The sequence below is a fragment of the Schistocerca serialis genome, chromosome 3 (assembly GCF_023864345.2).
Source record: "Schistocerca serialis cubense isolate TAMUIC-IGC-003099 chromosome 3, iqSchSeri2.2, whole genome shotgun sequence".
In the NCBI taxonomy this organism is placed as follows: domain Eukaryota; kingdom Metazoa; phylum Arthropoda; class Insecta; order Orthoptera; family Acrididae; genus Schistocerca; species Schistocerca serialis.
The window spans coordinates 97,337,923-97,356,130 of record NC_064640.1 but is presented as its reverse complement, the minus strand read 5'-3'; positions in this window follow the sequence as shown (position 1 = coordinate 97,356,130).

Below are 18,208 nucleotides of genomic sequence, written 5' to 3'. Positions count from 1 at the left end.
GGTGAAGTTAAAGAGTTCATTGTGTCACTAGCAGTATAAATTTGCTGGGAAAACTGTGACTCTGAATGGCTACATATGTAATCCTCAGTAGAAAAACTGCTTCCTGTATATTACTATGACTTACAGAAAAATAATAATCCCACATAATTCCCATGAATGATAATTACATTAAAAATAAATAAATGTTATTATATTTCATTGACCACTGTATATGCGTAAACTGAGAATTGTGTTTTTAAAGGTGTAACTACAGTCATTGGCATCTTTTCTGTTCAGTCACATAACATCCTGTCCCCTGAGAATCGAATTTTGAATAGCAATGTAACATGGACACAGATATATAAATTCTGGTACAGTACCACACTAAAACATATGAGATTATAAATATTACAAAAAAACTGTTCAATAATATTGAATCAGAAGCATTTCTTACAGTTTTGCTAAGGGGGATCCATATCTCCTAAATAAACAACAACTTTGGAATTTCGCAATACTAGTTGTGTTTAGTTTACTTCCGGAAGTAATTGTTGTGATATTCTACTTTTTAGTATTACAGCAGGTGGCAAATGACGAATTTCACATCTGTAAATGTTGACCTGACTGGAAGAAGTGCTCGGAAACTAGGCAGACAATTAAAGGTTCACAACATTCTTCATACAGACAAATATTACGAGATGTGTTGAAAGTTACTGAATTGACAAAACACTAAAATCAATAGTCATGCTCTACGAACATGAGGTAGTATACTGTTTCAGCAGCTCTTTCCGGAAATTCCAATGGAACAATGACACATTAAAAATATTGTTGTGCATTGTGAATGACACATTAAAAAATATTACTTATGCACAACCAAAAAGGCGCATAGACTGAATAAATTTCTTCTACGCACTAAAACCTCTATGTTAAGCCAGTATTAATTACCTCTCCAGGGCTAAGTCGCATTGTTCCACGAGGTTTGAGACAAGTTCGGAAACATCTCTCACATATCTCGATGTACTGTTTGACTGAACGTTCATACTGCAATAAATTAGTTAGGCTTATTTGTTGCATATAATCATGTAGACAACTTTAGCGATAAATTGTGTAAGCTACTTACAGTTTCATCATTTCCTGATGCCATATTGATAAGCTAGGACATAAATGGGTCTGATTTCTGTTGAAATTGAGAGTATTCTCCTCAGACAACTAGCGAGTAAAAACGCGCCACTGTTGCGCCAAAGATAGTACCGGCGACACATATTTTTATGGGGCCTTCGCTTATCATAGTCATCATACCTAGACACTTGGAAGAATAAAAAAGCCATATAAATAATACAAGTAATTTCAAAATTAGTCTATAGTCTTTAGTGACGTTTTCTGCTTTTGGTTCACAAAGAACGTGTTTTCTTTAGAAAGCTTTGTCTATGTCCTAGTAACAACAAATCAACGTGGAAACCTGACTGATATGTTGGGTTCCTTCTATGGTGTGTGTTACCAAACTGATAGAGGATCGATGCGGTTGTGCTGAGTCACATCCTGATTGTGCCAAATCATCACAATCTTTGTAGAGATTATAAAGAAGTTTCATAAAACTAAAGTCTTAACGCCATAATATGCCAATGAAAAAGAACGGCAGATTATAACACAAATGCAACTAACATTTTAGCAGTAACACACAATAAGCATGTCACTTCTAGGCAACTTGAATCTTTAAATGGGATGAGATAAGGGAGTGTTCCACATTTCGTTCCACCAAATGTTTCATGGCAATGACTTTCGAAATCGTTTATGATGTCCACGAAAACTGCCAAGTAATGTGGCGTTTCTATACAAAACACCGTTTATAAACCATGGGCAAATCACTCTAGGCAATACGGACTGCTGTCGGCTGAAAATTCATGCTGGCTGAGGTAAATGGATAAACAACAATCTTGGTTTGTCATGGAACTATAAATAGTGATACAAATCTACAGTTCCTGAGAAATTTGCTGCTGCAGTTACTGGAGGACGTCCCACAGGATACAAAGTAATCCGTGTGTAACAAATATGAATGATGTGTTATTCATTGTGCATGGATAGTTATAGATCTTCTCAACAGTACACCTGGGATTCATTGGATTAGTCATTCAGCAAATACCAAATACCCTGCACGCCTACTAGATTTAACACCTCTGAACTTTTATCTGTGGGGAAAATTAAAACAAAATGTCTAGAAGGAAACAGTGATGACTCCTTAAGACATGTAATACCATAAAACATGGGTTTGTGCTGCAATAAGTCCAGATGAAATTGAACGTGCAGTATATTTATCCGTAATCACTTTATAGCGTGTATCAGTGCCCAAAGCAGGGCTGGATCGAGAATATTTTTTAATAAAAGCGATGTATCATTTGGCTGCACCCCAGAATCCGCCTTCAGCTCCTCTCCTAACACACACGATCGCAATTTTTGGCAGAAATGGGGCCATATTAGATGCAAAGCATACCCTTTTGCCACAGCCTGTGTCTTTCGAACAAGCGCAGAGTGGTCACCGGCCGTGATGACGAAGTGCAACGGACGCCCAGCGTCCCAGAAACGGTTGTCAGATTAGCAGACGTACCCACATGTGCAGTTGACGCTGCTCGATTCACCGCCTGTCATTCGCGAATGCGGCTTCCGACACTCGCGAAGGATGCATCTTGTTTCCGTTGTCTGGCGCAAGGCTCACAGACGGCCGAACAATATATGGCCTAAATGCTTCCTGAGAGAGAAGAAATAATCGTACTGGAAAAAGTCACTGATAACGAAGCAAGCTTCCAAAACACGCAGTACTCTTGAAGGTACCGGTACTGTATTTGAGTAATTCGCAATAACTGCACACTGCATTTCCATCATCTTCTTTCGTCCCGACTTTACTCGACTACTGCTCTAATTATGGCCCATATGACACGAGCAGCACAAGAAACATGTGCGAGAGGCGCCGAAGCGACAAAGATACTGTTTGCGTCCATTAAATTCGAGCACCACAGGCGAGTCAGAAAAGACGGTTTCAGCGCCCTCGTTCGAAATCAGTACAGCAGCACGGCAGCATGAGAAGGTGGCGAAACAGGGGGAAAAGAGAACACAAGGGAGCCAAAAGCATATCTCCTTTTTAAAGACAAAAGATTGAATTTAGAACATTACACTACTACACACAATGGGCTCTATGGTATTTTAGAAAATAACTACGGGCCGATACAATTTTGTTGTGTTCAAAGTATTTTTGGCAATTTTCTTTCGATCATTTTTCCTCAAATTAGGTTCATTAATTTTGTATCTTAAGTTCAGGGTTGGCTCGAAAACATTCCACGCAAGTAATGGTGCACATTATGGCCTAAAAACCTGTGGACCGTCACCTAGGTAGCATGTGATAGTGGGTGTTCACCTCTACATGGTGACGTTCGATTACAGGGGTGCCCTCCACTATATCTTATTAATTCTTCTTTTTGCGGATAATTTAGTCCATGGGACTGATTACGAACGCTGGATCTTCCTGTAATTTGATATGTATATCATGAACTGACTTCAATTTGCACCTGAAGATGCAGCTCAAAGTGTTGTGAAACTGGTAGTGCCTAAGAATAAAATGATTTCAGAACTGAAGCGGTTTTACTTCCCAACATGATTTTTCGTGGCTGTGGTTGACCTGATTATAACGTTTCGCATCTATGTAATACTTCTGCCACAGACATGGCTCAGACCAAGTATTCGCACAACTAAGACATGTCAGATGTAACAGAAGCGGGGATGGAGTAGGGGCGTACATAAATTCTGATTTGTCTCATACTGTGCACACGTGCAACAATAATGAAGATAAAGAAGTGGAATATATGTTCATGGACAGCAAATCCCTTAACAGAATGTGCTTGATATGGATCGTTTGCAAACCTCCTGAAGTAGGTGGGTTTGCCAGCTTCGAAACTGCTCCTTCAAGTCTCGAATTAACACACGAGCATACAATTATGACTGATGACACTAACGTAAGTTTTCTATTCAGTAGTTCTCTCAGTGTGAAATTTAAGCGGATCCATTCTTCTTCAAACGTGTCACTGCTTGAACTTGCTCCTGCCCCTCATACGAACTGTAGTCACACTCTCATAGATATGATTGCAACGAAATCGTCAGAGTAATTCTTAGCTCCTAAATATTCGCATCTGGCATGTCTGCCCATGACATAAGTTTCATGACGTACTCGCTAGAACGTCCCAGAAAAAAACTGCTACTGACTGCATACCGAGAGTCCAAACACATTAACTTATATGAACTTGGTACTGAGGCGCAAGAAATAGCTTCGTGGACGTCTTCTATTTCCTTCTCGTACATAGCGAAAACCTTCATGGAATTAATAACAAACCTACTCAAGTATTTGACAAATAGGCTCCCCTAAAGACCATAAAAGTAAGAAGGAAACCTGCACATTGCCTAGCTAAATAACTAAAACAGACTCTGCATCCTGGGCATGCAAGCTGCGCTCACGCCTGAGAATTACATTGTTTACAAGCAGAAGCGGAACAGCGTAAGCAAAGTTATGAGAAATGCAACTCAGCCATCCCCACACATTAACTGACAACAGGAACAGACCAACAGTCCCGCGAAAAATCTGCGTGCTCTTGGCGTAGGCGAAGTAAAATCTGCAGCTGATACAACTGGTCCAGCCGATAGAAAAATATACAAACACTTATACTTTCAATTATTGGCTACAATGATGTTAGCCCGCATCTCGTGGTCATGCGGTAGCGTTCTCGCTTCCCATGCCCGGGTTCCCGGGTTCGATTCCCGGCGGGGTCAGGGATTTTTCTCTGCCTCGTGATGGCTGGGTGTTGTGTGATGTCCTTAGGTTAGTTAGGTTTAAGTAATTCTAAGTTCTAGGGGACTGATGACCATAGATGTTAAGTCCCATAGTGCTCAGAGCCATTTGAACGATTTTTTACAATGATGTTATCCCACAAGGCATGTGTTTGTTATATTTGTACCGTTTGACTCTTTGATTACATTTCACCATTATGTGCACAGCTATCCTAGCTGTGTGTAGACAAACGCAAAGAGCTCCATACCCTCTGTCTTCTCTACAGCCTTATTAGTGTACACTGTCCTTATATCCCTCCCGAACTTTAGTGCTCTTATCTGAACACCATGGCATGAATGCCCATTTGCATCAGAGAAAAATACTTTCTTTCTCACTCCATTGTTCGCTCACTTTCTTGAAGTCCTCCTCAGTGACAGGAACCTGACTCTGGAATAAGCTCCAACATTATATTATAGAACAGAACAACACTTCCAGCTTCAGAAGACAAAAATGGTTCAAATGGCACTGAGCACTATGGGACTTAACTTCTGAGGTCATCAGTCCCCTAGAACTTAGAACTACTTAAACCTAACCAACCTAAGGACATCACAAACATCCATGCCTGAGGCAGGATTCGAACCTGCGACTGTAGCGGTCGCGCGGTTCCAAACTGTAGCGCCCAAAACCGCTCGACCACTCCGGCCGGCTTCAGAAGACAATTAATGACATATCAACTAAAGCAACAATAAGATTACCATTGTCCTTGTATGTACTCAATATCGTAGTACATCCTCCTTTCCAACCAGATCTTCCTCTTTCCCCAGTGTTCTTAGCTGATGCAGTTTCCCTAAATTTCCTGTCCCTAGAAACTGCCATACCAGAAAACCTCAATTTTGTACACCTATAAATTCTTTTTGTACCTACCACTGTCATTATTGTTATCATTGCTAGTATTATTATTATTGTTATCACTATTCGTGGCAGCAACAGCAGTAGTACAAGTTCTGCCAGTATTAACTTTATTAGTTCACAGTCAGTAATAAATAAATAAAATAACTCTAAGCACTAGGGGACTTAACATCTATGGTCATCAGTCCCCTAGAACTTAGAACTACTTAAACCTAACTAACCTAAGGACATCACACACATCCATGCCCGAGGCAGGATTCGAACCTGCGACCGTAGCAGTCGCGCGGCTCCGGACTGAGCGCCTAGAACCGCTCGGCCACAGCGGCCGGCTGCAGTCAGTAATACTTACTCACATTGTCAATATAGACATTCAAATGATTTTAATACTCTCATATACAGTCATACTGAAATTGTTATTTCTTAAGCAACCGTAATGTAAGAAAGGTACTGTATATGTGAAACACTGCTCTGATGTAAGCTAAGCAGACCAGGTTAAATAAATAAATAAATGTTAAATGTGTGATGAAAAATTTAGATTAATTTTTCTGGGGTTAGAAAAAACGAATGTACTGTTTTGCTAATATAAGTTACTTTGTATAAACTTTTCATGTTGTCAGTTCCTCAACACAAGTGTAGCTATGGATACTGTCAGGAATGCCTGGACGAGATCCCACCATCTGGACATTTGGGGCCTGTGAATGGAAGTGTCAGTGAAAATGGTTGCTTTGCAGGTTAGATGTGCCATGAGGGACAGATGTGAAAATATTATTATTATTATTATTATTATTATTATTATTATTATTCCTTTGTAAAATGTTCTCATCTAAGAAATTTATTGCCTATAGATACACATATCAATATTATGACAAGGAAAGTTGCTACTAACCATATAGCAGAGACGCTGAGTCGCAGATGGGCACAACAAAAGACTCTCACAATTAAAGCTTTTGGCCATTAAGGCCTTCATCAACAATAGACACACACACACACACACACACACACACACACACACACACACACACACACACACACACAACTCACACACGACTGGAGTCTCAGGCAACTGAAACCACACTGCGAGCAGCAGCACCAGTGCATGATGGGAGTGGCGACTGGATTGGGGGTAAGGAGGAGCCTGGGGTGGGGAGGGAGAGGGATAGTGTGGTAGGAGTGACCGACAGTGAAGTGCTCCAGGTTAGACAGATGGCAGGGGAGAGGTGGAGAGAGAGGGGGGGTGGGAGGGAGTAACAGAAAAAGAGAGAAATAAAAAGACTGGGTGTGGTGGTTGAATAACAGCTGTGTAGTGCTGGAATGGGAACAGGGAAGGGGCTGGATGGGTGAGGACAGTGACTAACGAAGTTTGAGGCCAGGAGGATTACGAGATGAAGGGCAATGACCAGTATCAGTCTATTTACAGATTGATGTCTGTCATTGTAAATTAGGGTTATGTGAAAAATTCAAGCTTTGTTTCCAATGTATTTTAAGATATTTGTAAGGAATTGGTGTACATTGAGTCATAGTGTCACCTATCTATCATCTGTCTATATAACCCAATGTGGGATTACGTGACACAGCTAGTTGGAACTACCCCATCTGTTATATATGACTTCAAACCCTGTTAGTAATTAAATTTTTTCTTGTTTTCTTTGTCATATTTTCAATACAGTTATTTATGTAAGGAGTTACATATACCACAATATGCCAACATGTTATATGAACTGTATTCCACAGAGATTTATTATTTAGTTTGTAATATTGGCCATACTGATTTCAATGATGCAGTTACTTTTACTAGAAGTTCTATTAACTAAAAGATGTGGCTAATTATGATTATAATAACAACATATAGTGGAAACACAGTTTCAGCTAATTGATAAAATCTGAGGCATTGTTACCATTCATTCTGAGTAAATACTTTGAGTTTGTTGAAACTAACAAACTTATGAGTATGAGATAATTAACACTGAAAGATTCATACCATCGTAATTTCTATTGCCAGCTTTTGCCCCTGTGCTTCTTAGATTCTGAACACTGACACTATACTATTGTTGCTCCATTTTTCCAGTCAGATGACACCACTGAGTAATTAATTAAGTCACTAATTATGGGTTTACAAAATTTACTATTATGTAAAATAATTTTCAATATGGTACATGTACTTGCAAGTAAGGTAGTGCCCATGCGGATGCACAAAGGATTCCATAAATTTTTTAACATACTCATTTTTCAAACAAATGTGTAGTTGTACAGCTTTCCTGTCATAAAAACTGCTTCTGTGGTGCACGGATGTCACATGCGACAGACAGTCCTGTGAAAGCTGCACAATATTTGAAGGAGACAACTGCTCATCATCTTCAGGTGCTTACTGACATGTTGCTGCAGCGGTTTGCCAACGTATGTACTCGCTCCCCTGGAAAGTGCAGGCACCAAGGGGTGGGACTATAACATCATCACAGATGAATCATGGAGGACAATGACTCTGTCATTACTGAAATGACAGATTGTTTGTATGACAGTCTTCAAAACGTTGGACGTCACTCAAAATTGTCAGTCCTCACCCAGTCCCGGTCAAGCTAATAAAGGTGTAACACATATGTCAAGCATGTTCCCAATATTTGCTCATGCACAATTTGTTCATGAAAAAAGTGTGAAGTGACATCTGTGAAAGCTCAGTAATATCAGTGTCTAAAAACTTTCAATTGTTTTCTGTAACTCAGATTAATGCATACCTAGTGTGAACTGTATTGTGGTCAGTAGGAGTCTTGGACTGTCATAGTCATTTCAATGGGCTATTGTTGAGCTTTGTGACTTTCATTAACAACTGAACTAAGTGGACTATTGCAGAGAAGCTTTATCCTGTAGATTATTACAAGACACAATGCAAACTGTGATTTTCAGTGTAAAAATTGATTGTGCTCTGTGCCACATTTAATTACATTGTTTAGTGATATATTAGAACTACCACTGATTCTTGGACAGTGGTTCATTAATATATGCTTCAGTGACTTTACAACTTCTCTGAGTAATTCTGCTATGGGACTCTTTGTTGTTTGTGACTGTTGACCTGACTGTAACATCTAATAATCTCGAGAAGTAGAAAAAACTATTCATCATCACAACATACAACTTTGAGGCTAATAAATGTTTAAAAAAAGTGCATCCTTAATTGTGGTGTTGTACACATGTTTTTCAGCAAACATTGTGAACTACTGAATAAGATTTTCAGCTTCAAGACACAGACTGATGTGCTGCTGAAGGGGTAATAGATATTACACAAAATCAGGTTGGTGAGCTTACAACGTCTTTTATTTTTTGAAAAGTTTGTTCTCTAATCCAATTGTGATCAACTCATTGCTTAATTCTTTAACCAAATAGTTTGTTATACCAATACAATAATGAAAGAAAACCTTGAAGGTGCATTTCCTGGAATCTATTCTCTCACCATCCCAAAATTCACTCAAATTCTTTGCTTCTCATCTCTAGAACAGAATTTTTCCAACAATGTACCATTTGCTAGCTAGTGATGTAGGAGCTACTGTCCAGAGCCCTGAACACTATTAAACTTGGTGCCAGAAGAAATCCAGTGACAATGAGTGATGTAGTGGGACAGTGATCGGCATGTCATCTCAGTGTGGTGAGTGAGAACATTTTTTTTTCCCATGTGACTGTGTTGAGAATGTCTAATTCTTTGGACTGTAGGGTTGATTGGGAGGTGTGACTGGTGAAACTAGAGAAGGTCAGTGATTTGAGTGACTTAAATGGGAACACTGCAGAAACTGATGGTTTGTACCCAGTTAAGTGTTGGCATAGTGCTCCTTCAGAAGTGTTCTGTTTTAAATGTACAATGCCTGGGCATTACATCAGACAGTGTGAAGAATGTGCATGGTCAGCATTTAGACATACAGACTGGAAGTGTTTTTAGTAAAACGTGTGATGTTAAAATTAGTATTTATCTCTTCCCATTTGTATTTTTTCCTGTTGTTGTAGATACAGGCTTTGCAATGAGTAGTCAAGGGGCAGAGGGGTTAGCACTACAAAGGCAGTTCAGGTTTTGCTGGAAAGGATGGCATGAATGTGGGCAGGTCACATGTGCTTTTATAAACGATTAGATGCATTAAGAAACAATGGATCCTCATTCAGTACGTCGGTAACCATCCTACAGATGCTACTACCACTACCCTGGTTTCCCCTTTTTTTGGGTAAAGCTGTATAGTGTGTGTCAGCATTTGTGGATAGCCTGTTGACAGCCACAAAGCTGGATTGTTGGTCACAGGAACAGTTGTTGCATTTGTCCAAGTTACAGTTGGTGGGAGATGCTAAAACATTTGTGATGTATTATGAGGAGTTAAGGAATGCTCTGACATTTGAGGACAGGCTTCCTACAGTGATCATGGAGGAAAAATAGTTGTATGTATTAGCAGGAGCAATTAAATAGTGTATCACAAAACATTTAGAGTCCATTGAGAGATTTGTGGACAGTGTCAGGAAACTTAATGTCAGAACATATGAACTAATGGAAGGTCATAACACTAATTAGGTCTTCCTACAAGAATCAGAACAGAGAGCATTAGACACATTTTTGCAGGGTTTGCCATCCCATTTATTGAGAAAGGTATATGAATAGTTTCCTAAAGACTTAGCTGGAACCTTAGGAATGGTAACAGCATTGGAGGAGATACATGGGGTCCGTGATAAAAGGAGGATTTTTTCCACTGACATGCAATGTTACCCTTGTAGGTGATCAGGAAGTAACACAACTAAAATAGCGACAGAGGTGGAATTTTGCTTGACTGGCTTAGTGGATGGAAGGGAACATAAGTTTTTATTGGATACAAGTGTCCACATGGCTGTGCCAAGTTTGGACCTCAAAGAAAGTATACGAGTATTTACAACTGAAGAATTGCAAACCTTTTCTGTTTTTATGACACAGTGTGTTCAATTATCAGCATTATTTTCAGCACTGCAATACTTACAAGATTTGGATGATGTTCAGGTAACTAACATCATATGAATGATTGATGCATGTTCACTTTTTAAATGATACTAGTTAAAACTCTGACAATATTTGGCTGTCATTTGCTTATAAACAGCACCACAAACAAGTTAAATATGCAGTGGTGGGAACTGAAGACAATGTCTATTCCGTGTTCCAGCTTCTTGTACAGTTGAAAATTTTATTTATCACTTAGGACCAAAATGTTAGTATTCGACAGGTAAGTGGGAGAGGTACAGTAAAAATTAATTTCTTACCAACAAGGAAAAAAGTATGAAACTGAAATAATTACTTGAAACATATGATCTTTGCTGGGAGAATAAAAAATATAAGTCATTGAAAAAACAGTGAGATGATATTAATGTGAAGGATGAATATTAGTAATGAATGTTTTGGAATTTTAATCACTGAATAAGGATTTGTGTGTAAGGATTCATGTTTATTGAATCTTTAAGTCAGGAAAATCTGTTCTTCTAGTTTTAGCTAAATTATGAGCTAGATATTAGAACTTCTAAATCGGAACACATCAGTGTGAAAATAAGACTGGAGGAAATGATTCACACAAGACAACCGAGCATGTGAAACCAAAGACCAGAAGTCATACAAAGAAGTAATTCACTCCAAGAAAGCAGCAGTGAATGAGATTCAAGAATGGTATAATATGACTTAAAGGTGGGATTGCAATAAACACACAGCTACTACTCCACGAGGAAAAGACAGTTCTTCCATCGTGGTAAATTTGGTAAGTACTAGGTCTATTTAAAAATCGAAATGTGAGAATGTATTCAACACATTCATTAGAAAAAATTGTTCTCATAGCCATAAACTGCCCTTTATATTATTAAAATAATTTCCTATGATTTTCTGAGTTTATAACTGTAGGAAATATTGTGGATGCAGTCCAACATTGGCAAGCTGACGATTTGTTTCAAAGTGACATTGTGCAAAATTATCACATGGAGCCATCATTTTTGTGGCATCATACATACCTATTGACAATCTAATTTCAGTGCACTAATTTATCATGGTTAATCACTACATGTTTTTGCTGTACATTCTGATAGTAAAAACTGGTTATCACACATCCAATTTAATTTTTTTTTTTTTCGTTGTTAACAGACAATCAGATTGAGGTCTGTTTACTACAAATTCATCTATTTACAGCTACTTACTCTAGAATGGGTCCTCTTGAAAGGTATCTAATTTGTGGTTGGCCACTTGTACAACAATAAAGGATGAACCTGAGTTCCGATAAATGTTAAGACGTTGTTCAAGGATATTTATTTATAGGGGATGCCTGGTCTCCAATGGTTTATTACAGAGTAACTGAATTATGTTAGAGTTCTTACCCCCATTTATCTTTGTACCGGTATTATACTACAGATATCTGCATAACACTCCAAATGTCTACAGGATACACTGTGTGTGTTGTTTGGAAACAAATCTTTTCCATCCACTCACCACACTTTTTTCTGGCGACAGTAATGCCCACTTACTCTTCGTGCATAGGTGTACATTAATAGTTAAATACATGAGTGTGGATAGATTTAGAGATTAAGAGTTGGGCAATATGCACCTCATTTATAGGTTCATTGAATGCAATGGAACAGATGTGCAGTGACAATATGCTGAACTATTACTGTAGTGATGGCAACCAAATCACAGTACATCTCCATGAATGTTGTTCCATAACTGTAGTTTGTGTCATATGTTTGAGTGACTCTGTATTATAGGCTTTTTTTCTCTTGTGAAGGTATTTTCACAGAAACAAGTGTAACTGGTGTAACAAACCAAATAAATTGTGATTAAATTATTACTTTGTAGCAAGGCACAAGCAACTTTGATTCCCTTAAACCAAAATACACAGAAAATATCTTTCAACAGCCTCTGTAATTTTGTTCATCAGTGATAGCTGTGTATCACTTTCACAGTTTCCATCTGCTTGTATTGTATCCTTAAGTAAAAACTCATCCTAAGTTTGGTAATATCAATAAAGGGATTAGTAAATTAACTGAACTGGTGGTAGCTACAAGGTCATTTAGTCTGAGACACATTATAAATAATTAAATACATACAGTAAGACACCTTTAATTTAAAATATGACTACACAAGTAAGTAAACCTTACAGAGAGTCATAGGTAATTTTATACCTAGATTCTGTAAAACATGATGTGAGTTCTTCCTCTAAATACTAATTTTCACATTTTTAAACAGGTACAACATTTCCATGTGTCTCAAATTTTAGTTAATTACTTCAAATGCTCCTTTCCATATTTCCTTTTGCTCTGAATAAAATATGTACAGTACTTCTTATATTTGAAGTTATACAGGATAAAACAGAACTCTATAACAGTGCTTGTATACAAATTATCTTTACTGATAAATACAACATTTTCCATAGTGTTGTTATGAACCAAAATTTCACTTTATTATAAACCATGTGCTAAAACATTTAGTCATGTGGATTCTTATTTCTTTGTTGTCTGTGGCAGTTTGGTGAGCACAGACTTTCTCAATAGCTGCATTTCATGTGCAATACAGTATTCGGCACAGAGAATCTGAAAAACATCCTCAGTTAGATATACAGAAGTAATATCATGTTTCCTTGAGTTACAGAGCAACATGATGTTTACACACTTATTGATAATGAAATGGTAACACAAATTATAAAATTCAGAAGGAAAGCAATGCAAAAGAATATAGCGCTGGAAAATATACAGCAATAATATGTTAAAATACTGGGTGATCTAAAAGTCAGTATAAATTTGAAAACTTAATAAACCACGAAGTAATGTAGATAGAGAGGTAAAAATTGACACACATGTTTTGAATGACATGGGGTTTTATTAGAACCAAAAAAAAGAAAAACAAAGTTCATAAAATGTCCAACAGATGGTGCTGGACAGCAAAATGTCAGTGACTGTGCATGACAATCGTGTATAACAGGCGGTGTAATGAGAGACAGATTCAGATGCGCCAGCAGTCGCAGCATGTTGATGTTACCTGAAAAGGTGCTTTTAGTGAAACTGTATTATCAGAATGAGGAATGTGCTAGTTCAGCATTACAATCCTATTGCCACAGGAAGGGGATTCGAACGGGTAAAGGTCCGTTGACAAATGCAGCTGTGGCGAGAATGATTTCGAACTTCAAAGACACAGGTTGTTTAAACGATAGACCCCATAGTGGCCAACTGAGCACAAGATATAATGCCGCTGAGACAGTTCAGGAAGAAATGGAGACTGTAGTGGATTTGTCTATGCACGGGGAAGTCAGCGCCCGTGGAGTCGCACATTGCACTGGCATTCCATTCACTACTGTTTGGTTGGCAGTGAGGCGTACCCTCTGATGCTATCCATAGAAAATCCATTGGCACCATGAACTGGTACTTGGCGATTTAGTGAAGTGGAGGGCATTTGCAGTGTGGGTGTTTCAAAAGATGGCGGAAGATGATGATTGGTCGAGTAACGTGTTGTGGACCGACGAACCTCATTTCATGCTCCGAGGGTCTGTCAACACCTGCAACTGCAGGCTTTGGGCTACCAAAAATCCTAGAACTCTCGTGGAAACTCCATTGCACAATGAGAAAGTCACGGTATGGGTTGGATTTACCACATCTACCGTTATAGGGCCTTTTTTTGTTCGGGCAAATGTGTGATTCTGGTTTTGCAACTGTACCGTGAAGGGTGAGAGGTACACCGATATGTTACAGAATCACATCATCCCCAGCCTGGCTGATAAACACCAGCTGGAACGTACGATGTTTATGCGAGGTGGCACTCCACCCCATATTGCTAGATGCGTGAGAGAACTCTTGCGCACGTCGTTTGGTGATGATCGTGTGCTCAGCCACCACTTTCATCACACTTTGCCTCCCAGGTCTCCAGATCTCAGTCCGTGTGATTATTGGCTTTGGGGTTACCTGAAGTTGCAAGTGTATCGTGATCGACTGACATCTCTAGGAATGCTAAAAGACAACATCCGACGCCAATTCCTCACCATAACACCAGACATACTTTACAGTGCTGTTCACAACATTATTCCTTGACTACAGCTATTGTTGAGGAATGATGGTGGACCTATTGAGCATTTCCTGTAAAGAACATCATCTTTGCTTTGTCTTACTTTGTTATGCTAATTATTGCTATTCTGATCAGATGAAGCGCCATCTGTCAGACATTTTTTGAACTTTTGTATTTTTTTGGTTCTAATAAAACCCCATGTCATTCCAAGCATGTGTGTCAATTTGTACCCTCTATCTACATTATTCCATGATTTATTCAGTTTTCAAATTTATACTGACTTTTTGATCACCCGGTATGTAATTCTAGTCTTAAAATATTTTGAAAACTGCGCAGAAAAAATTATGTAGAGGCTTTAGAAAGCAAGTTACACATACCATCCAATGCTAAGACCATTATTCACTAATGGTGACACATTGTCAGAACAGCCTACAATAACAAGTGCATTATACTGTCAGAGTGAAATGGTACAGCAACTTGAAATGTCCTCCGAAGCTGAAGTCCGTACCACAGTAGGATTCTTCTGGGTAAAATGCTTAATTTGCACACAAATTCCCTGTGAAATTCTGGTGTAAATGGGTCTAATGCAATGTCACATATAGCGTAGTGAAATGGTGCCAATAATTTGATCAAGGATGTAACAGTGTGGGTAATGTTGATCTGGAAGGAAGGACATTGACATTGGCCACAGAAGGCAATGACCAGGTAGTCAAAGGTCAATATCTGAGTGATAAAGAGATTCTCCAGTCATGAGGATGTTCACACAGACATTTTCAAATGGTTCCATTACCAAGCAGCAAATTTTTATCATTGAGGAGCTGAATCATTGGTAGAAAAATCTGACTGTTGTTTACAGATACTTGGTGAATGTGTTGAAAAATAGTATTGTATTGTATTGTACTGTATTTTATTTATCTAGGCAATCATAGAATTGTACAATTGTACATATGATATTGGATAGGTCAAGAGAGCATATTTACAAGTAATTTTTACAAATTGATTTTTACATTATTTTGTAGTGAGGAAATTATCTATCTTATACAAAACAGTCAATACAAATCATAATGTCATTTATATGTATCACTTGGAAATGTAGTGCAGTATTCAATGGAAGTTACTTGGCCCCCCATAATAGTGTGCAACTTACTCTTAGAAGTCCACTCATACATAAAGAAATGAAAGCATTAGTCACACATTTAGCTGGTCATAAATTTAGAGAGGAGTCAGAGGTTAAAGAAGTGTGGAATAGGGCCACAATACAATGCAAACTGGAGGGATAAGGAAAGATTTTAATTTAAAAAATAAGTGTTATTGATTCTGACGTGGGAGAACTGCCTGATTTACATGTGTTTCGTTAACACATCTCAGAGTCTATATTTTTATTTTCAGTTTCCTCCAAAATTCAAGAACATGATCACAGTTTTGTGACTCTGTATCGGGCTGCCTATTTTGTCATTTTTAGTCAGTACGACTATCATTAAACACATTACGTAGTTTATTTAGATTAAAATTTTCCTTACAGCCAAAGAAATCTTCAGGGTACCAACATTGGTCCTAATAGTGAAAGTTACCCCAGAAATTAACATTTTTTATAATATTAGAGGTGTTGATTCATTCGAAGTCAAGTATCTTTATAACTTTTGGGGAACAATGTAAAATATATGTAAGTATATGTCATTGTTTCTGCTGGTTAAAATACATTACATCATGGAGTGAGTAAAACAGAATGTGGCACACATAGGCTCACTTAATGTTCACATTATCAAAAATGTATTGCAACATATGCAGTAAGGGGAAACTGTGCCAATGCTGCCACTTTTAACATTACAATTTAATATCCTTCTCATTTTTACATTCATGACTACTCTTGTTGTATTATGTCAATGATGGAGAATCTGCAATGAAGTGGAATTTTTTTTTTTTCTAATGTGAATTATCAAATCAGAAGTTGCATTCCCTGGAGACCAGATGAGACTATTCAAAGTTTTGCCATGGTGTATAATGAGACACAGAAGGGATAACAGTTAAGGAAGGTTGGGAGACAAGACATCAAGGGAGAGTTATGATGGTATATGATTAGATTTCATCACACAGTAAGAGATCACAAACTAAAGAATGATCAGTGGGGAAAAAAAACAAGGAAAGAAAAAATAATAAATGAAGATTAAAATACAAACTGTGTGTGTAGAAGAGGAGTGAGAAGGACTCTGGAAAGAGCTACAGGGAAGAAAAATAAAACATGATTATGAATGTGGGAATGACAAATTCTGTTGCAGATTCAGGTCACCTTGCCTCTAATCTATCAACAATACTTCCTTGATGTCACCTGCATCTCAAAGTTAGTTAGATGGGTTCATACACAAGTGCATCCACATCACACAATAGCCTCTGAGAGAATATCAACTTTCAGTGTTGCTGTTTGATTCACATATACATAGATATCTACCTTCTGATGATAAACAGTCCCTTTCTGGATTGGCTGATTACTTTACCATATACTTCATATAATGCAAATCCATCATTACCTGGCAGATGTACCTCTATCCACTGCTGTATCTACCTGAATACCTGATACCTGACACATGCCAGCCTGATAGTTAATCAGACACAACGTTTGTCTTTTTATTCAGTTTTCAGTCTCTTTTAATATTTAAAGCAATAACATTTTTGCCATCGACTGTACACTTTTTTATGATTTCCATAATTTTAATTTTAAGTAATATAATTTCATCTGATGCACTGTGGTATCTCTAAGAAACAAAAGCCCTCAGAACTATTACCATCCATTTGTCTTTTTAGAACAAGTTACATTCCCATAGTGCGTCTGATACTGATTTGTGTGTCATTATTACTTCCAATGCCAAGCAGTTCCTCTTTCCATTCCTATGCTTTCATAAGTTGCTTTTACACTTCCCTTTGTTTTATTGTTTTTCCTTTACTTTTAATTGTTTTACTTCTTTTTCCAGTATTATATTCACTTCTTTGTCCTATCCTATCCTAATCCCATCTCAACTTCTTTTATTCACTCATTATTTGTAATTCTGCTCAAGTGTTCTCCTTCCATTTATGCCTTTGTTACTGCAAGTTATTCCTGTCCTTTTGCATATCAGCTTGCTGTGTTTCTTACAGAATAAAATGGCATACATTCCTCATACCTCTCCCACTGCATCTCATTATTAGTACTGTCATCATTCTCAACAAAATAAGACAAATAGCCTTCTTCCTCTAACGTTTATGGAACATATATTCCTTTATTCCTGAAGAGGAATATAATCAAGGAACAAAAGGCACTGTGAACTTACATTTAGCACAAAAAAAACAAACAAAAAGTGGAAAACAGCATTTTCTTTCAGTAACTATATGATAAACTGCCAAGGAGATCAAAATTATAATTAATATATAACAACAGGTGCCAATATCTATAGTGCCTGATGGTAATGCCTTGTCATTCTTCTGTGTTCAACATCTCATCATGGCGTGATGCTGACTCAGTTCTCAGGTGA